Raw genomic sequence first — 12,630 nt, forward strand, 5'->3', positions numbered from 1 at the left:
CGACTCGGCAGCTGCCGAGCGCGCCCACCGGGCGGATGACGCGGCGCGGCCTCCCCGCCACGCCCCCCGGAGCTCTCGCCCCCCGCAGCCCCCGCCCGACCCGGCCCGGGGCGCGCCCGGCGCGGGGGTGTGGGGCGTGAGATTAGACGGCGGAGGGTGGGTTGGGACGCGAGGGGTCACGTCAAAGCGGCGTAGACAAAGGGCGGGCGCGCGCACGTCCTTACGCACGCCTCGGTCGGCGGCGGCGGCGGCAGCGGCGGCGGCGGGCCAGGGGGGAGGGACCAGCACCCCAGGGATTTGGAGCCTCGGAGCCTCGCGGTTGGTGAGTATGACCCAGCCGGCTCCTTCCTGAAGGTCACTGGCCTCAAGGGAACCGACAGCGGAGCGTGGGGCGAGGGGCGAGGGGCCTGCGGCCCGGGGACTCCCTTCCTTCGCCGCGCCGGCGTCAGGAGACACCATCGTCGCTTCCTGGGGTTGCCCGACCGGTCGGAGCGTACCGCCCCTCGGCCGCAGTGGAACAGTCCGCACCCCTTCCGCCGCCCCAGCGCCGGGAGCCTGGCTCCCCGCGCGGCGCCGGGCCCTGCCCGCTCCACCGGCCCCTCGCGACGGACTCCGCGGTGCTCCGAATCCCGGGCCCGCAGCGCTCCCCGCCCGCGCGCCGGAGGCGGCTCGCGAGGGCTGAAGGGGGTTTTCGGCATCACGAGGAAGTGCCTTCGCCTGCAGTGCTCTTCGGCTTTGGGGGGTGTATGTTCTCCTCTCTTGTTCTCCAAAGGAGCCCCCTCTTTTTCCGTTTTGATTTCACGCCCTGCGAGGCATCCTCCTACCAAAGGGTCTTGTTTATTTCTTCATTTTCCGTTTCACATAGGGCTTTAACTTTCGCAGTTGGAAAGTTAGGGGAAATGTACTATAGGCTCCATACTGTTTTCTGTATTAGTGCCTCTCCCTGCTCGTGCCCTCCGTGCCGTGGATCTTCTCATTAATCACCTTGAGATCGGTTGAAGAATTTCCTTTCTGGTTCATTTTTCTTAATTTTGGCTGGACTCTGAGTAGCTCTGCTTAGTTTCATGTCTTGTAGATTTTATCTCAACCCAAGGGAAATGGAGTGAAAAGCAATTATCCTTAATGCCAAAGACTGTGTAGAAAAGAGTCCTGTAATGCCAGTTCGGTCTTCTTTTCTCACTTTGACAGTGATGTCGTTCTTCTCAACTTTATGTTATGGAGAATTTCAGACATAAAAAAGTCAATAGAATAGCAAAGCAGTAGATACCCTTCATCCAGCCTCAACAACTCACTGTGTGGCTGAGTCTGTCCTATGTCCCTATACATTTCCCCTTCCCTTGTATCTCTAGGATAAATCCTTGGTGTCAAAAGTAGCTTGAGATTCAAAATAAAAATCTTACTGTCAAATAATCATAATGTACTTTTATTGGGACGCAGTCTACTATTTATAAATCCTTCAGCTAAGAAACATACAGCATTGCAGAAGGACTAGAAAAGGGTATCTAAAATGATCAAGTTGCTGGAGGGCAGGTTAAAACAAAGTCTTTCAGATCTTCCAGGTCATCTTGTCTGACCTTTTTGTTGTTTTTGTTAATCCTCAAGGATTTTTTCCATTGCTTTTAAATACAGTAGAGTGGAAGGGAGAGAGAAACATTGATGTGGGAGAGACACATGACTGGTTGCCTCCTGGAGGACCCCCACCCTGCTGGGGATCAATCCAGCAACCCAGGTATGTGCCCTTGACTGGGAATCGAACCCATGACCCCTTGGGCCCACGCTCTAACTGCTGAGCCAAACTGGTCAGGGCTAACCTTTTCATTTTTGATGAGCCCTCAGGGTCCAGAGAGGTTCAGTGACTTGTCCAGATCTACAGGGAGTGAGAGGCTGAGGCAACATCTCCCAACTCCACACTCACTCCACTGTGCCATACTGCTTGCCTTTGGGTCATCTTCAGGAAAGAGGACTGTGTGGAAGGTATGATCGAAAACTCTTACAATGAAGAGTTTGGATGTGAAATGTAAAAAACTTTTCCACCAAATTCTGGTGTAATACAACTAGGGGATCTACCTTAAATTATTTCTTAAACTATATTTGGAGCGAATGTCTAATCACAGCTTATTGGAAACATGTGAATACTGTGATGCTCGAACTAGAATACCAGACTAAGGATAGAACAAACTTAAAAGATTTAGATAACATTCACAGCTATTTAATAGTACTTGGAGTATACCCCAGAGGTTTTGCTGTTGACATCAGGGAGAACAATAGCACTCTCCCATATACAGTAACATTCTTTTTTGCCATTAATAGGTAAGAATCCTGGGCTGGATGAACTGTGGGTTAGGTTTTTTTTTTTCTTTCTTTCTTTCTTTCTTTTTTTTTTTTTTTTACAAAACCATGGCATGTATTTCCTAGCACACTTTATGCTATTAAATTTCCCTATTTCAAGAAAGACAAGTACTTGTGCCTCCGTTTTCTTACCCTTAATAATGGGGATATTCTACCTCCAAGGAGTGCTGTGACCAAGGGAATCTTTGTATATAGAATTCTTTGAGTTCAATTTATATAACGTGACATAATGGTTTATAAATTTTCTTTCAGGACGGACTTGTGTGAGTTTGTGATATATAACAGTAGTTATGCACATCTAGTTTATGGATGTACCACTGAAATAATAGCATCTGGGTGTCTTGGTAAATCATCACCCCTGAAGACATGAGGGTGGGGGGAAATTGTGTGGTTGGTTGTGTTTATGTTGTTAAAAAGAGTGCTGTGGTTAATCTATCAGGATTCTAGCCTAATTTGCTGTTTTCTGTTAAAGAATAAACCACTTCTCTCATCTGTATGCACATCGCAAAAGGTTGCCATTTATTTGAAAAACATCTCTTACTTTCTGGAGATATAAGCCAAAGAGTTAAGCTTGAACTGTACCGCAATAGGCCAAAGAGTTAAGCTTGAACTGTACTGCAGAATTATTTTTTCAAGTAAAAGAGCCTCATTGTGGTATGTCATTTATATCTTACTGTATCATCATGCTTATGGGGAGGACTTGACCAAATATTGTCAGTTCCATGTATCACTAAGCTACATAATAATGTTTCCTGTAGCATGATGAATGCTTTGTAAGAGCACAGAATTTTAGAGTTAGGAAAGTTAAGTTCTTGGAATTTTTTCTGACTCCTGTAAAATATTCTTCTTTAAAACACGTACATACATATCATAGGCACATGCTACAATCACAGGGGCTTGTCTCCTTTTTGGGGCTCTTTTTATTTTGTGTCATATGATAGTTGTTAGTGTGTTTGGATTGTACCTCCTGTTAAACTATAAGCTCAAGATATGTAATATTAGAATAATGTTTTGTGAAAAGTAGGAGCATGATACATTTTTGTTGCCTTTTTGAATTAAAAAACAAAAACTGATGAGGAAATTTAAATCCAGAGAAGCTGAATGACTAATAGACCAGATAGTAACAGCTGTGGCTCAAACCTAAGACAACTCCTGAGTTCCAGGTGTAAATCTTTTCCATGGTACCATTTTATTCACACCTTGGAGGAATGGGCAGGGAAAAAGTGTGTGTGTGTATGTATATTACACGTGTGTGTAATAAGTAAATATATATATTCCCCCTCCCCCTTACTAGTTAGAGATATATTATTTTTAGGGTCTGCTTTAAAAGTATTTGATCAGTGCTAGCCAGTAGAAATATAATATAAGCCATATAATGGCCACTTTTTTGAAAGATAAAACGAAACAGGTGAAAATAATTTTAAGAACATTTTATTTAACCCAAATTATCCAGAATATCACTTCAGCATGTAATCAATATATGCATTATTAATGAGGTCTTAACATTCATTTTTTTCATCCTAAGTCATTGAAATTCAGCATGTACTTTATAGCACATTTCAGTTCTGACTACCCACATTTCAAGTGCTCAGGAGTTGCATGTGGTGAGTGGCTGCCGTGTTGGACAGCACAGAATCACTGTCAACATAAAGATGAAGGAGTGTTTTTTGTTGCTTAGTAACATTCAGTTCTGTGGCTAGAGTTTGTGGTTGTGGTTATTGGTTTTTTTTTTCCTCTCATGTTGTAGTGATTTTTCTTTGCACAATTAGGATTGTTTTGAGTTTGTGGTGAGTTGAACAAAAACATCTATTTAATAAATTTTGTGCCTTTGTGACAAAATGCTTTCTCACCTTTTGTGTGAGTGAGTGTGTGTGTGTGTGTGTGTGTGTGTGTCTGTGTCATTAAACTCATTTTTAAAAACCATTTTATAACCATTTTTAAGTACAGGTCAGTACTAATGCTTTTTCATTTTAAATAAGACTGCTTAGTCTTTGGGAGAAAAAGCTTGACTTTTAAAAAATGGCTAGTAACAAAACTGAATAATAAAGTAACGTAATAAAAAATGGGCAAAAGATTTGACCATTTCACCAGAGAAAATATATAGATGGCAAATTAGCACATGAAAAGATGTTCATTATCATTTATCATTAGGGAAAAGCAAATTAAAACTTTGAGGTACCACCTCACATTCATTAGTATGTCTAAAATTAAAACACTGATCATGTCAAGTGTTGGTGAAGATGTAGAACTTACACTGCTGGTGAGAATGCAAAATGGTACAACTTGTTTACAAAGCAATTTGGCAGTTTCATAAAAAGCTAAACACACACCTACCTTAGTCTCCGTCATTCGCCCCTTGTTAATTTACCCAAGAGAAATGAAAGCATATGTCCATAGAAAGCCTTGTAGATAGCAGCTTTATTTGCAACAGACCCAAGCTGGAACAACCCAGATGTTCATCAGTAGGTGTATGGATACACATGGTGGTAGAGCCAGTACAGCTTAGCAATGAAAAGGAATGAACTGTTAACATGTGCAGTTGCAAGATTCTCAGAATAATTATGCTGAGTGAAATAAACCAGAAAATAAAATTTTTAAAGAAAGAAAAAAGGCCAGGAAGTTGTTTCCAATTACATATACATTACTCAAATGTAAAAGCACCAATTTTGGAGTTGAGCTGTCAGAGCAGTGTTCCGATTTGGTAAAGGAGATGTCTTGCATCTTACAGCTCCAGCAAATTAGTTTGTTTTTAAACTGATAGCCTCAGAATGTCAAAGTATTTTATATCTTTGTCTCCCCACGATCACCCCCCTCCTACACCAGCTTTGAAGACTTATGTTGCTTTTGAATGAAGTTGGTACCATGTTACTTGTTACCCAGTTCCAACTCAAGTTAAGGCTTTCTAGGCAAGGGGAAAATACTTAAGGTCAAAGTAACCTTAGTTAAGACCAAGACCCTGAAACTGACTGTCTTCCTGTTTTCTTCATAGTGTGTTGAGTTATCCTCCAGGGCTAGGGAACTTTTTTCCTGCTAAGGGCCATATAGAAATTTGTAACATAATTCGAGGGCCATACAAAATTATCAACTTAAAATTTATCCTGCTATGTTTGGTCAGGCCAATTTGATGAGGCAAGTGTGATGTTAGCTGGTATTGATTTCGCAGACTGCCACCCCTGGAAGTTTAACCTATCGCCGCATCCTGGCTTTTTCTTGGACCATTTATTTTACTCAGGATTGATGTCAGCTGTGTGTGTATTCTTGTTTTTTTCAGCACTTCAGCTTCACTTTAACCTAGTAGCTCCAAGTGCTGCCCTGTTTCCTTGGAAACATTTATACACTTTCCTCCTAAGCAGCAGCATCCTATTCAAGCAAATTTCTTAATACAGTGTTCCAACCACTCTGCTACATTTGATATTAAGTTTACCACTGCACATATTTCTGTTGTGTTTGTGGACACGTTTGTTTACCATCACATCAGAATTGGGGCATTCAGTGGGTCTATGTCTTGACAGTACACTAAGAAAAATGGGTGGCACCGTAAAGCAAATGTGAGGTCAGCCTCGGAGCATATCTGAATTTTAGTTCTGCCTCTGTTACTGGACAATTTTTTAAATTGTCCCAGTTATTTAACCCTTCCAAGACTCATTTATTTGAGACATAAAAAAAAGAGGTTGGACTAGAATTGAGAAATTGTTGACTAATAAAGTTGCAGTTTATCGTTTTATTATTGCCTCCAGCTTTGTAGTGACAATTACTGAGTACTAACTTCTGTTTATTGAGTACTTTGTGTCAGGCCCTATAGTGATCACTTAGTAATGCATTCTGTTCAGTCTTCACAGCAATACCACAGGATACATATTTCCATTTTACAGATGAGAAAACTGAAGCATGGAAAGTTGACTTATTTTCCTGAGGTCACACAACGAGAAAGTAATGGAGGTTGGTTTTGAATGCAGCTTGTCTGATTGCCTGTATGTTGAACCATCATGCTTTACTGATTCACTGACATTCTATTTTAAGTAAATACACACAGCCAAAAATATTGGATTGGAAAGTAATGTTGAAACATCTGGTCTAACAACCATAATGTATCCACCACCTTGCAGAATTCAGATATGGGTGAATATCTTTATAAACAGCCCTTTTTTTCTTTTAATTTTAAAATAGATTCTTCATTTTATTTATTTTATTTTTGTTACAGATGTTTCTCCTTTTTTAGCCCATTGACACCCTCCTCCCCATCCCCCCCACCCCGTCCCCGGCTTTGTTGTCCATGTCCTTTGGTTATGTGTTCATGCATATAAGTTCTATGGTTTATCTCTTCCCTCCCCCCACCACTCCCTCTTCTGAGGGTTGTCAGTCTGTACCCTACTTCCACATCTCTGGGTCTACCCTGTTCCTCAGACTGTTATGTTCATTATATTCCACATATAAGTGAGATCATGTGGTATTTGTCTTTTTCTGCTTGGCTTGTTTCACTTAGGATAATACTTTCCAGGTCCCTCCATGTCGTCTCAAAGGATAAGAGATCTTTCTTTCTTACAGCTGCATAATACTCCATTGTGTGTATGTACCACAGCTTTATTATCCATTTGTCTACTGATGGATACTTGGGCTGTTTCCAGATCTTAGCTGTTGTAAATAGTGCTATGAACATGGGGGTACATATATTCTTTCTGATTGGTGTTTCATGTTTCATAGGGTATATTCCTAGAAGCAGGATCACTGGGTCAAATGGAAGTTCAACTTTTAATTTTTTGAGGTAACACGATATTGTTTTCCATAGTGGCTGCACCAGTCTGCATTCCCACCAGCAGTGTACTAGAGTCCCCTTTTCTCCACACCCTCACCAACACTTGTTGTTTGATGATTTGTTGATGGTGGCCATTCTGACAGGTGTGATATGATACCTCATTGTTGTTTTAATTTGCATCTCTCTGATGATTAGTGATGTTGAGCATTTCCTCATATGTCTCTTGGCCATTTGTATGTCCTATTGGAGAGGTGTCTATTCAGCTTCTCTGCCCATTTTTTAATTGGGTTCTTTGTCTTCCTTTTGTTGAGTTGTATGAGTACTCTGTATATTTTGGAAATTAACCCCTTATCTGATGTATCATTGGCAATGATGCTCTCCCATACAGTGGGTTGCATTTCCATTTTGATGGTTGTTTCTTTTGCTGTGCAAAAGCTTTTGAGTTTGATGTAGTCCCATGTGTTCCTTTTTTCCTTCATTTCTGTTGCCTTCGGTGATGCATCAGTGAAAATTCTGCTGTGTATGATGTCTGAAATTTTGTTGCCTACATTTTCTTCTAGTATTTTTATGGATTCATGGGTCACATTTAAGTCTTTTATCCATTTTGAGTTTATTTTTGTGTATAGTGTAAGTTGATGGTCTAGTTTCATTTCTTTGCATGTAGCTGTCCAATTTTCCCAACACCATTTATTAAAGAGGCTGTCTTGACTCCACTGTATGCTCTTGCCTCCTTTGTCAAATATTAATTGAGCATAATGTCTTGGGTCCATTTCTGGGTTCTCTGTTCTGTTCCACTGGTCTATATGTCTGTTCTTGTGCCAGTACCAGGCTGTTTTGATTATAGTAGTTTTGTAGTATAACCTGATATCTGGTATTGTGATCCCACTTACTTTGTCCTTCATTTTTAAGATTGCTGTGGCTATTCCGGGTCTTCTTTGGTTCCATATGAACATTTGAAGTATTTGTTCTAGTTCTGTGAAGTATGTCGTTGGTATTTTGATGGGGATTGCATTGAATCTACAGATTGCTTTGGGTAATATGGACATTTTAAGGACGTTAATTCTTCCAATCCATGAACAAGGTATGTGCTTCCACTTTTTTATATCTTCCTCTATTTCTTTTTTCAATGTCCTGTAGTTTTCTGCAAATAGGTCTTTTACTTTTTTTTGGTATTTTAATTTTTTTATCTTTATTATTGAATGTACTACAGATGTTCCTCATTTTTCCCCATTGACCCCCTCCTCCCCACTCCCAACCCCCTCCCACCTTTTCCCACACTGTTGTCTGTGTCCATTGGTTATGCATATAAGTTCTTTGGTTTATCTCTTCCCAACCCCCAAACCCCTACTCTTTGAGGTTTATCAGTCTAGCAACCAATTCGTTCTTCTTAATCCCTTCACCTTTTTCACCCGTTCCCCCAACCCCCCTCCCATCTGGCAACCAACAAAATGTTCTCTGTATCTATGAGAATGTTTCTGTTCTGCTTGTTCATTTTATTTGTAGATTCCATTCCCGATAGATATGTATTCATTGCCATTTTGTTTGTTCATATATTTTATCTTTTTCTTCAAAAAGACCCTTCAACATTTCATATAATAATGGTTTGGTGGTGATGAACTCCTTTAACATTTTCTTGTCTGGGAAATTCTTTATATGGCCATCGATTCTAAATGAAGCTTTGAAGGATAGGCTAATCTTGATTGTAGGTTCTTGCTTTTCATCACTCTGAATATTTCTTGCCACTGCCTTCTAGCCTGCAAAGTTTCTTTTGAGAAATCAGCTGACAGCCTTATGGGAACTTCCTTGTAGGTAACGAACTGCTCTTTTCTTGCTGCTTTTAAGATTCTCTCTTTGTCTTGAACCTTTTGCATTTTGATGATGATGTGTCTTGGTGTGGGCCTCTTGGGGTTCATCTTGTTTGGGACTCCCTGTGCTTCCTGGATGTGTATGTCTGTTTCTTTCACCAAGTTAGGGAAGTTTTCTGCCATTATTGTTTCAGATATGTTTTCGATTTCTTGTTCTCTCTCTTCTCCTGGCACCCCCAAGATGCGAATTTTGGGACGCTTGAAGTTGTCCCAGAGGCTCCTTACACTCTCTTCATTTTTTTGGATTCTTTTTTCTTTTTGCTGTTCTGATTGGGTGTTTTTTGCTTCCTTATATTCCAAATCGATGGTTTGCTTCTTGGATTTACCTGCTCTACTATTGAAGCTGTGTAAATTATTCTTTATTTCAGTTAGTGCCTCCTTCATTTGTGACTGTGCATCCTTCATTTCTGACTGGTCCTTTTTAATGCTCTTAAGGCCCTCACTAAGTTCATTGAGCTTACTTATAAGCAGTATTTTGAACTCAGCACCTGTTAGGTTGCTTATCTCCATTTCACTTAGTTCTTTTCCTGGAGTTTTGTTCTGTTCTTTCATTTGGGACTTGTTTCTTTGTCTCCTCATTTTGACTACCTTTCTGTGTTTGTTTCTGTGCATTACTTAACGAGAGGTATGGGGCTATCTGAGACCAGATGCTGCTTGTTTGAAAGAATTTAGGAAAACCTGAAGCAGGATCCAAGACAGGTCAATCCAATGGTTAACCAACTAGCAACAGCTTGGGTGGTCCTGAAAGTTGGGTGGGGCGGGGCCTCAGGGAATCACCAGGGTGGGGCAACCAGTGTGAGCCAGGTTGCTGGAGTCCCAGGTATGGCTTCAGTCTGCCGCCCCAGGGAAGGGCTCACCAAAGGAACAAGGGCCTCTGACAGCGCATTTGTCTTGGAGAAAGCCCCTTCTCCAGTCCTTGCTTCAATGCCAAACAGCTCAGTTCTTTTTTGTATGTCTCTGGCGCCCCTCGAGCTGCTTCCCCTCCAAGCTTAGAGGGAGCAAGTCCGATAAGTCTGTGCATGGGCCCTTTAAGGAGCTGCCAGCCACCTCAGCCTTCCTGAGCCTCAGTTCCCGCTGGTTTTTCCAGCCAGAAGTGATGGGGATTCTCTTCCCGGCACTGGAACCCTGAGCGGGGCGCCTGGTGTGGGACGGGGACCCCTCAGTTCTCAGGAAGGACCTTCCCAGCCGAGGAATCCTGATTTTTATCCGCCACATGTGGGTATGGGACCAGCCCGTCTGCCTCTGCCCCTTGTACCAGTCTTGATGTGGCTGTTGCTTTAATTTCGTAGTTGTAGGACTTCCATTCAGCTTGACTTCAGGCGGTTTTGAATGATGGGTTTTATGCAGTTTAGTTGTAAGTTTGATGTGGTGGTTGGAGGACGCGATACTGCGTTTACCTACTCCGCCATCTTGACCAGAAGTGGTCCTTTACTTTTTTGGTTAAGTTTATTCCTAGGTATTTTAATTTTTTGCCACGATGGTAAATGGGATTGTTCTTTCAGTTTCTCTTTCTGTGAGTTCATCATTGGTGTATAAGATGACCTGGCCGCACTGAGGGAGCTGTCCAAGCAGAGGCTTATCCCTGTTACACATGAGCAGGGCACTGTGCTGGCCAAGCAGGTGGGGGCTGTGTCCTACATGGAGTGCTTGCTCCTCCTGGTCCTCTGAGTGCCGTCGATTTCTTGACGTTAATTTTGTATCCTGCTACTCTGTCAAATTCATTTATTAAGTATAGTAGATTTTTGATGGTGTCTTTGGGGCTTTCTATGTATAATATGTCATCTGCAAATAATGACAGTTTCACTTCCTCCTTTCCAATTTGAATCCCTTTTATTTTTTCTTCATGTCTGATTGTTGTGGCTAAGACTTCCAGTACTACGTTAAATAAGAGTGGCGAAAATGGGCATCCCTGTCTTGTTCCTGTTCTTAAGGGGAATACTTTTAGTTTCTGCCCATTGAGTATGATGTTGGCTGTAGGTCTTTCATATATGGCCTTTATTATGTCAAGATATGATCCCTCTATTCCCACAATGCTGAGCATTTTTATCAGAAATGGATGCTGGATTTTGTCAAAGGCTTTTTCAGCATCTATTGATATGATCATGTGGTTTTTATTCTTCATTTTGTTTATGTGGTGTATCACATTTATTGATTTGTGAATATTGTATCAGCCTTGCATCCCTGGGATGAATCCCACTTGGTCATGGTGAATAATTTTTTTGATGTATTGCTGGATCCGATTTGCTAGTATTTTGTTCAGAATTTTGGCATCTATGTTCATCAGGGATATTGGCCTGTAGTTTTATTTCTTTGTTGTGTCTTTTTCTGGTTTTGGAATTAGAATTATGCTGGCCTCATAAAAAGAGTTTGGAAGTCTTCCTTCTTCAATTTTTAGGAATAGTTTGAGGAGAATGGGAGTTAGTTCATCTTTGAATGTTCGATAAAACTACCCTGTGAAGCCATCCAGGCCTGGGCTTTTGTTTGCTGGGAGAGTCTTGATTACCTCTTCAATTTCCTTAGTTGTTATTGGTCTGTTCAAGTTTTCTATGTCTTCCGGGTCCAATTTTGGGAGACTGTGTGTTTCTAGAAATCTGTCCATTTTGCTTAAATTGTCGAATTTGTTGCCATATAATTGTTCATAGTAGTTGTTAATGATCTTTTGTGTTTCTTTGGTGTCAATTGTTACTCCTCTTTCATTTTTGATTTTGTATACTTGGGTTCTCTCTCTTTGTTTCTTGGTGAGTCTAGCTAAGGGTGCATCAATCTTGTTTATCTTTTTGAAAATCAGCTCTTTGTTTTATTGATCCTTTGAATTGTTTTTTGGTCTCTGTGTCATTTATTTCTGCTCTGATCTTTACTATTTCATTCCTTCTACTTGCTCTGGGGTTTTCTTTTTGTTTGCTTTTTAGTTCTTTAAGTTGTGAGGTTAGATAGTCTATTAGAGATTTTTCTTGTTTCTTTAGGTAGGCCTGTAGTGCTATGAACTTTCCTCTCAGAACTGCTTTCGCTACATCCCATAGATTTTGTGTTGTTGTGTGTTCATTTTCATTGGTTTCCAGGAAGTTTTTAATTTTTTCCTTGATCTCCTCGGTAACCCATTCATTGTTTAATAACATGCTATTTAGCCTCCATGTGTTGAAATGTCTTTGCATGTTCTTGTTGCAATTGATTTCTAGTTTTCATGCCATTGTGATCTGAGAAGATGCTTGATATGATTTCAATCTTTTGAACTTGTAGAGATTTAGTCTCTGTCCTAACATGTGGTTTGTCTTTGAGAATGTCCCATGTGCACTTGAGAAGAATATGAATTCTGTAGTTTTGGGGTGTGATTCTCTGTAGATATCTATTAAATCCATTTGGTCTAGTGCTTCATTTAGAGTCTCTGTTTCCTTGCTAATTTTTTGTCTAGAGGATCTACCCAGTGATGTCAGCGCGGTGTCGAAGTCCCCTACGATGATTATATTGCTGTTGATTTCTCCTTTGAAGTCCTCCAGAAGATTTTTAATATATTTTGGTGCTCCTATATTGGATGCATATACTGTATGTTTATCAAGGTTATATCTTCCTGTTGGATAGATCATTTCAATATTGTGTAGTGGCCTTCTTTGTCTCTAGTTATGACCTTCATTTTGAAATCTATGTTATCAGATATAAGTATTGCTA

General features: G+C 40.9%; 1 protein-coding gene across 2 annotated transcripts in view; it reads left to right on the top strand.

Moving 5' to 3' along the window:
• The first annotated feature begins 260 nt into the window (after positions 1–260).
• The window catches only part of GPAT4 (glycerol-3-phosphate acyltransferase 4), a 53,544-nt gene continuing 41,174 nt past the window's right edge, over positions 261–12,630 (top strand). The window contains exon 1 of one of the 2 annotated variants that reach the window (XM_036249583.1): positions 261–322. The gene's annotated coding sequence lies outside the window, so the exon portion shown is untranslated. The remainder of the gene's footprint in view (positions 323–12,630) is intronic. The other variant, XM_036249582.1, reaches the window with a different exon arrangement.

This window comes from Molossus molossus, unplaced genomic scaffold, assembly GCF_014108415.1.
Source record: "Molossus molossus isolate mMolMol1 unplaced genomic scaffold, mMolMol1.p scaffold_m16_p_9, whole genome shotgun sequence".
Classification (NCBI taxonomy): Eukaryota; Metazoa; Chordata; class Mammalia; order Chiroptera; family Molossidae; genus Molossus; species Molossus molossus.